General features: G+C 36.9%; 1 protein-coding gene across 3 annotated transcripts in view; it reads left to right on the top strand.

Moving 5' to 3' along the window:
- The first annotated feature begins 1,859 nt into the window (after nucleotides 1–1,859).
- The window catches only part of cacna1ha (calcium channel, voltage-dependent, T type, alpha 1H subunit a), a 483,986-nt gene continuing 476,841 nt past the window's right edge, over nucleotides 1,860–9,004 (top strand). Inside the window, exon 1 of one of the 3 annotated variants that reach the window (XM_034190926.1) lies at nucleotides 1,860–2,199. The gene's annotated coding sequence lies outside the window, so the exon portion shown is untranslated. The remainder of the gene's footprint in view (nucleotides 2,200–9,004) is intronic. The other 2 variants (XM_034190928.1, XM_034190927.1) reach the window with 2 other exon arrangements.

The raw sequence follows: 9,004 nt of genomic DNA, 5'->3' as shown, positions 1-9,004 counted from the left end.
CATCATTGTACTTGAGTGAATTTCCCATTTTTGAAACCTGATTTAAATAAAACCTCTCTCTTTGTGTTAGGAAGGCTCATTTCGCCTCTGCCCTTCAGAAAAATCGCACATACAGGCTTTGAGTGATGGTCGCCGATGAGAAGGAGATGAGAAAAGCAGGAAGAAAGGCTGGATGATGAAAGTGTGGGTGTGAGAGTGGAGTGGAGGAAGGGATGGGGGATGGGGAAGTGTTGGGATAGCAAGGGAATGGAAGGCATGGAATATTGATTTAGACGAGTGGTAATACAGTGTATGAATGAATTCTGTAACTGAGACGTTTCCTTCCACATCATGACATCTGTCATTTGTTCCCATCAGTAATCTGTGACAAACCCGGCCCGTACTACTGATCTACAATCAGCTGAGTTCTCCTTGTGCAAAGGTGGAATTTGTTGTGCAATAAATGAGAAGCAGCATTTGTTTCACCATAATAGAACCCAATAACACAACATGTCTGATTTTGAAATCTTTGACATTGTCCAGTGTATTTTAAACACTGTAACATTGTACTTTTTAACTGAAGAAATATTCACGATGCAGGATTTGTGCATTCATACATTTGCTTTTAAAGTAAGTGCTCAGATTACCTTTTCCACTGCTCTCTCATTTTGCCCTTTGTTTAAAGTCTGCAGCCACAAATATCTTGTAGCTGCTGACTAGATGCATGATATCCTATTGGCTTGTGGGATTCCCAGGCCCCTGTATGTCTGCCATCCTGTCTTCTGACAACTCCATCCCCTCCGCCCGGATCACCTTCCTTCTCTTTGCCACCATTCTGCCACACACTTATCCAGTCCAAATGACATCCTCATCCTCACTGTAGATCCTGGTGAGGTGGATCAGTGAGGCAATGTCTCACTGGTGTCAGCGTGATGTCAATCATTTACAGGAGGTGGCTGAGGGTTACTCCACTCTTGAATTGATATCTGGATTCACTCTTTATGATGAGTTGGCTGAGGGGTTTGAGACCTATGCAGAACAGCAGTGGGACCATGTATGCACCTTGGTATATTTCATACTTGATGGTGACTTGAGGGACTGGCCTTCAGTGATGTCTTCCATGGTCCCACTGAGTTCCTGATGAGGGTTATCAGTGCATGCTAAGCCTTGTGTAGTGCCAAGCACTGCAGCATCCATGTGTGGGACAGTGTGGATGTTGATGTTCATATAGTTCCCCCATATGTAGCATGTAACCCCTCTCATTGGGTGTGCTGTCATTACTGTGGATTTTTTTTTTTAGTATTTTAAGTATCATAATTCTTTCATATGGCTTACTCCAACAGGATGCTATGATTTCGTTCTTTTCATTGTTAACAGATTTACATTACAATGAACGATGGGGTGCTGCAAAATGGAATTTTAAATAAATCCAAACGCACAGCCAGACTCACGACTTTATTATTACAGGAACATCTTGATTTACTTTGCTTTTGCTGTTCCAAAGCTGATTTTGGAGAATGTTCAAACACACTGAGCAACAAAAGAAGGTTATTTATTACATATCCGCTTGTTTATTAGGGAATATTAATGAAGAATCTTGATCTCAAACAGGGTTCTGCACTCAGCGCATGAAAACCCTCCATGAAAACCTCGACTTTATGTGGCCGTTTATAAATTTTTCATGTCCATGATCTTCACCTGACTGCGTGATGCAATAGTACCGAGTGCGTGCGCGCACAGGGTCTTCGTGCCATTTTTATTTATTTATTTTTACGCGCATGTGTGCGCCGCCGCCACAGCCAGGCATCGCGTCACGTGTCAGGGCTCCCGGGTCCTGGGCCATGTTTTTCCGTATCGGATCATCAGCCACGGAGCTTGAGCTTTTACAGTCAGCAGCAGCCCACACGGTACGAGCCTCCAGCGCGCGCCTCCGCTCCACGCTGCGTAAAACCAACAGCTCAGCGAGGATGGCTGGACGCGCGGATGTGGAGAGGTGTTTAACCTGAGGCGCACAGCGAGACCACTTCCAGTGATTGTTTGAATCTTAGCAGTGATTTCGTGGAACGGATTATCGATGATCTGTGAAAAAGAAGTGGAGTAAAGAGATTTCCGAAGAGAGGAAAGAAAGGGAAGCTCCCATCGAGTTGCTGACAAAGGCTGGGTGTGCCACGGAAAGTCACGGACCATGCTTATGGGAAGTCCCGATTCCGTCTCCATAAGGTATTTCAAAACAATAAAAGTTGTTGTATTCGTGAGGAATCTCCTTTTTTTTTCCCCACGTCGATACAATGAAAAACCACAGGTGATGGCGCTGCAGCTTTACAGCCCTTCTTTACTTCTGGAAGTACTTTATTCTTTATTCAAAGCCAATTCTAATTAAATATCTTTATTTTTCTTTTTAAAAAGTCTCTGTTTTCCTGTTTGTCTCTTCAGGAGAGGCGACAAACGCCTCGAACATCAGATGCGCGTCTCCCGTAATGGTAACAAAGAAAAAAAAAGCGTTTGGAATAGAAAAGTCTGCGGATCGATCAAAGTGATCGGTGCTTTGTTCTCGCTGATATTCCACTTGTTATAAGAAACAGAATTTATGAGGATTTTTATGCATTTATTCATTTTTATTGTGTGTGTGTTTTGCGCATTACCCTTTCCACGGTGCGCTGTGGGAAGAGAGAGAGAGAGAGAGAGAGAGAGAGAGAGAGAGAAAGAGAGAGAGAGAGTGTCCATCTGTTCAATCACATAGCAACAGGAAGAGAGAGAGGAGGGGTGAAAAAAAAAAATCCCCATATCTCCACAATATGATAATAAGATCATTATGGAGGAAAACAAATGATTTCATTTCAACTCATAGACATTATTTTTTATCTTAAATGCGCTGTAAGGAAAATAGGTTATTGGTTTAACTTGAATAATGAGATAAGCTTAAATCAAAACACACACATGAGTTTGAATCTGGACTTCTTTAAACTCCCATTTGATATTTGTGACGTCATAAAGCATGGAAAACAAATGAAGAAATGAAAACACAATGACCATTATTTCATATTTAAAGCCTGTATTGCTAATTTGGTGTTCCAGCTCAAAATGTTCCAATTATGCTTATATTATGTTGAGAAAAACAAACACACACACACACACACACACACACACACACACACACACACACACACACACACACACACACACACACACACACACACACACACACACACACACACACACACACACACAAAACACTCTTGCCTGACAATCAGAATGTGTGGTCCTGGACCCTGCAAATGTCCACTTTTTCTCTTTTTTTTTCTGTGTTTGCATGTTCTCCACATGTCTGCGTGGGTTTACTTTGGGCACTACAATTTCTTCCCACCATAAAAACACACACATATTAGGTTCATGCTCCTTGTACCGAAGCAGTCTCTTTGGACCTGGAATTGGTCCCCGAGGGCTGGATTGTAGCTGCCTACTGCTCCTAGTGGTTGGATAATGTCCAACTATAATTAGGATGAGTCAAATGCAGAGGACATGTTTTTGTTGTGTGTACCATGAGAAATAAAGACTGCTCAGTTAATTTTGGTTCAAAGTTAAAATTAATTTGCTGTATTCACAGGCGCAATCAGTCAAACTAAACTGTACAGCTATAAATCATGTACTGAAATTATGTATTTGGCTTTCATTCTTAATAGAAACTATTAATAAAACAGGTGAATCTTTAAGATTGGAGTTGGACCACCAATTTATAGACTGATGTTCAATTCAAGGTGTGTCCTTCAGGCTACCTGTCTGAGTCTTTGGACCAGGTGCTTTATCCACATTGTTCCAGTTGACCTAGCTGCAAAGCTAACCCAAAAGTTAGCTTTGATACCCATTAAACCGCTAACTGAAAAGTTAACTTTTATAACGATAAACTGATAACCCCCCCAAAAATTTAGCGGCATTTACTGCTAACCACTAACTGCTAACTTTTAGTATTCTCGAGGTCGGTGCTAGGTCACTTTGGCAAAGTGACCAATCAGAAGGGGAGAATTCGTAATTCCACGAATGGTCGCTCGGTGAAAATACGCTCGGTCTGTATGCTGTTCTATTGAAATCAGCTAGATTGGTTTTGATAGCAATCCCTGCCTGGAACATTGAGATTCATACACCAAGCTGACCTGAAATGAACCATTGTACATTAAATTGACTTTATTGAGGAGTCTGATCCCGTTGAATAGTGACCAAATGACATGTATTTGTATTGAGTTTGGTGATATGTTCACCGACAAAACTCGCCCCAGAGGTTAAATGCCCAGATGACCGATCTTGAAAATTGACTTGGTACATTGTCGACTACTGATAAGCCAGTTTTGCGTTTAAGCACCGCAAGGGCTGCTGGGTAAATTCAAAGGCGATCACAAACACAAAATGAACACATGAAAAATAAATAAATGGAAAATAAAACCCCAAACACCGTCATCATCTTTATCAAAAGCAGTAAATCACATTATCATATACCTAAAATGATACGCCAGTATGATTGGATAAAACACTAAAGAATAAATAGCAATACACCCTTTTCACGGACGGGTAATATTTTTCATACCACCCAAGTAATCAGCCAATCTGGACAGCGGAGCGGCGCCACGATGAAGAGGCGCAGTCAGAGGAACTGTGAAATACTGGTGAGTCACTATTAATAATTTCTTAAGTGTCCAACCTCGTGGATTGATCGTTAAAATTAAATTCATTAGTTCTAAAAGCATCATAATTATTTATAGGAAAACATTCTATTTTTTTTTCTACTAAGGTTTGAACTTTGAGTGTTTACACAGGAGAGAAAAGTGAGAAAATGTTAATGCCTGTTTGAGAAAAGTGTATAAAGTGTATAGTAAGGGGTTTTACAGTGTTAAAACATCTATAATAATTGTAAAAAATAACGCTGACTACTTCGCGGATTTCGCCTATCGTGGATTATTTTTAGAACGTAACTCCCGCGATAAACGAGGGACCACTGTATATGATAAAATTGTTATCAAGTTGTTTTACCAATGAATATGGCTTTTTACACCCTTCAGAAAACCACACATTTATCATTTATAGGTATATGATAAAATCGTCATCAAGTTGTTTTTACCAATGAATATGGCTTTTTATACCCTTCAGAAAACCATACATTTATCATTTATAGGTATATGATAAAATCGTCATCAAGTTGTTTTACCAATGAATATGGCTTTTTGCACCCTTCAGAAAACCACACATTTATCATTTATAGGTATATTATAAAATCGTCATCAAGTTGTTTTACCAATGAATATGTCTTTTTATACCCTTCAGAAAACCATACATTTATCATTTATAGGTATATGATAAAATCGTTATCAAGTTGTTTTACCAATGAATATGGCTTTTTACACCCTTCAGAAAACCACACATTTATCATTTATAGGTATATTATAAAATCGTCATCAAGTTGTTTTACCAATGCATATGTCTTTTTATACCCTTCAGAAAACCATACATTTATCATTTATAGGTATATGATAAAATCGTTATCAAGTTGTTTTACCAATGAATATGGCTTTTTACACCCTTCAGAAAACCATACATTTATCATTTATAGGTATATGATAAAATCGTCATCAAGTTGTTTTACCAATGAATATGGCTTTTTATACCCTTCAGAAAACCATACATTTATCATTTATAGGTATATGATAAAATCGTCATCAAGTTGTTTTACCAATGAATATGGCTTTTTATACCCTTCAGAAAACCATACATTTATCATTTATAGGTATATGATAAAATCGTCATCAAGTTATTTTACCAATGAATATGGCTTTTTACACCCTTCAGAAAACCACACATTTATCATTTATAGGTATATTATAAAATCGTCATCAAGTTGTTTTACCAATGAATATGTCTTTTTATACCCTTCAGAAAACCATACATTTATCATTTATAGGTATATGATAAAATTGTTATCAAGTTGTTTTACCGATGAATATGGCTTTTTACACCCTTCAGAAAACCACACATTTATCATTTATAGGTATATTATAAAATCGTCATCAAGTTGTTTTACCAATGAATATGGCTTTTTACACCCTTCAGAAAACCATACATTTATCATTTATAGGTATATGATAAAATCGTCATCAAGTTGTTTTACCAATGAATATGGCTTTTTATACCCTTCAGAAAACCATACATTTATCATTTATAGGTATATGATAAAATCGTCATCAAGTTGTTTTACCAATGAATATGGCTTTTTATACCCTTCAGAAAACCATACATTTATCATTTATAGGTATATGATAAAATCGTCATCAAGTTGTTTTACCAATGAATATGGCTTTTTACACCCTTCAGAAAACCACACATTTATCATTTATAGGTATATTATAAAATCGTCATCAAGTTGTTTTACCAATGAATATGTCTTTTTATACCCTTCAGAAAACCATACATTTATCATTTATAGGTATATGATAAAATTGTTATCAAGTTGTTTTACCAATGAATATGGCTTTTTACACCCTTCAGAAAACCACACATTTATCATTTATAGGTATATTATAAAATCGTTATCAAGTTGTTTTACCAATGAATATGGCTTTTTACACCCTTCAGAAAACCATACATTTATCATTTATAGGTATATGATAAAATCGTCATCAAGTTATTTTACCAATGAATATGGCTTTTTACACCCTTCAGAAAACCACACATTTATCATTTATAGGTATATTATAAAATCGTCATCAAGTTGTTTTACCAATGCATATGTCTTTTTATACCCTTCAGAAAACCATACATTTATCATTTATAGGTATATGATAAAATCGTTATCAAGTTGTTTTACCAATGAATATGGCTTTTTACACCCTTCAGAAAACCATACATTTATCATTTATAGGTATATGATAAAATCGTCATCAAGTTGTTTTACCAATGAATATGGCTTTTTACACCCTTCAGAAAACCACACATTTATCATTTATAGGTATATTATAAAATCGTCATCAAGTTGTTTACCAATGAATATGTCTTTTTATACCCTTCAGAAAACCATACATTTATCATTTATAGGTATATGATAAAATTGTTATCAAGTTGTTTTACCAATGAATATGGCTTTTTACACCCTTCAGAAAACCACACATTTATCATTTATAGGTATATTATAAAATCGTTATCAAGTTGTTTTACCAATGAATATGGCTTTTTACACCCTTCAGAAAACCATACATTTATCATTTATAGGTATATGATAAAATCGTCATCAAGTTATTTTACCAATGAATATGGCTTTTTACACCCTTCAGAAAACCACACATTTATCATTTATAGGTATATTATAAAATCGTCATCAAGTTGTTTTACCAATGAATATCAAACTTGATTGTGGGATGCAGGGAGAGCTGTTAACAGCAATAATAAAACATTTATGCCAGGTGAGTGAACTGTCCAAAAAAATGCCCTCGGACCCCAGAGGGTTAAATTCAACGGTTATGTCTTAGAGCGTGTGTGAATTCACACTTAACAGAATACTAGATAGGTCGAGTTGTACAAAGGGCCTGCCCCTAGTGGATTGCAGCTCCGCCATCTTGAAAGGTTGAAGTGCTGCAGCGGTGTTGTGCTGTCAGTGGAAAATACATGCTCTGTGCTTGTAATCGCTGTTGATTCTCTGGCCGACGGCTCTGCCGGCTATTTACATTTAAGATGTGAAAACCTGTGCTTAGGTCAATTCAGATACGTAGATTCAGTTTCTGAAGTCAGATTTATCATAACTGTTGATCATTTCTCCCTATAAGGCTGCGAATGGAGCGTAAAGTGGGGCTCCTGTCAATAGAAAACTCATGTCACCAGTCAACTCTGGTTGATTCCTCTTTTTTTTTTTCTGTGCTTTGACAGTGAAGGATTAGAACAAAATCATGTCTAGAAGAGGAAGCATCAGGTCCTTGAAGACTTACACTTCTGTACTCCTGCAAAGACATTGGCCTCGCGAAACACCTCTGACCAGTGACCTCATGACCTCCAGATGTCATTTCACTGGCCGAGCTCCCAGAGTTTCATGTGTCACTCCAAAGATAACTGACTCTCTCAACATGTTCGACACTTTCTTCATGAATGGATACAATTCTGGTCTTGTTCCAGATCAATACAAACCCAGAAATTCTGACTATTCATTTTGTCAAGTGTTGCAATCGGGGATTCCCTTCATTCCACAAAGACTGAAGACCTGAAGCTTAGCTCGGTGACTGTCGGTATATATATAATTTTCTTTGACACCAGTAGAGTTTTATTCCTTAGCCTTTAAATGAGGGATTCATAATATGACATTGCCAATATGATCCAAATTTGTGCTGTTAAGAAAAAAAAAAAAATTCCCCGAAGGTGGGGAAAAATCAAGGAAACACACAGTATGAACTGCATTTGGTGTTAAAAGATGCATTAAAAAGAAAATAAAATATTCATTAAGGAATTCTCCCAGGTAAATATGCTGTCTTCGTTAAAATGAGCCGCAATTTTGCAACACTTTACAAAGTTTTTACAAAGTAGTTTCCAGTTTTACCTTGGAAAAAATTTTCAAGGTCAAAGTCCTGTTACAAGTGACTTTTCATAAGATAGATTATATGTGATCAAATGTCAGGAGTATATATTTAGTTTATGGACTTGAATCAACGTTTTTATGTGGTGTTGTCAACTTTTTTCAATTTTTTCAGTTTCTGAATGCTTTTTCAGATAATTTTCAAAGAACATTGGTTATCTTTGCTATGCACAATTTGTCACTGGTTTTTGGCACTTAGGTTCCGACTGATAACTGGAAGATAGACAAACAGGCATAAAAATAGAACCTCCATCCAATTTTGGTGGTGTAGGTATATCCATAACAGAAAAAAATGAGAGTGATTGAGGCACTTTTTATTGAGATTGAATGCAAAACATACACCAAATCGGCTTTTCAATATTAACTTCAAATGTCCACAAAATCCACAATCCGGATCAGATCTGGATCAGACGTTGTCAGGTGATGTAT

Source organism: Thalassophryne amazonica, chromosome 16, assembly GCF_902500255.1.
Source record: "Thalassophryne amazonica chromosome 16, fThaAma1.1, whole genome shotgun sequence".
In the NCBI taxonomy this organism is placed as follows: Eukaryota; Metazoa; Chordata; class Actinopteri; order Batrachoidiformes; family Batrachoididae; genus Thalassophryne; species Thalassophryne amazonica.
The sequence above is the reverse complement of the archived record's forward strand: the minus strand, read 5'-3'. Positions and strand labels throughout refer to the sequence as shown.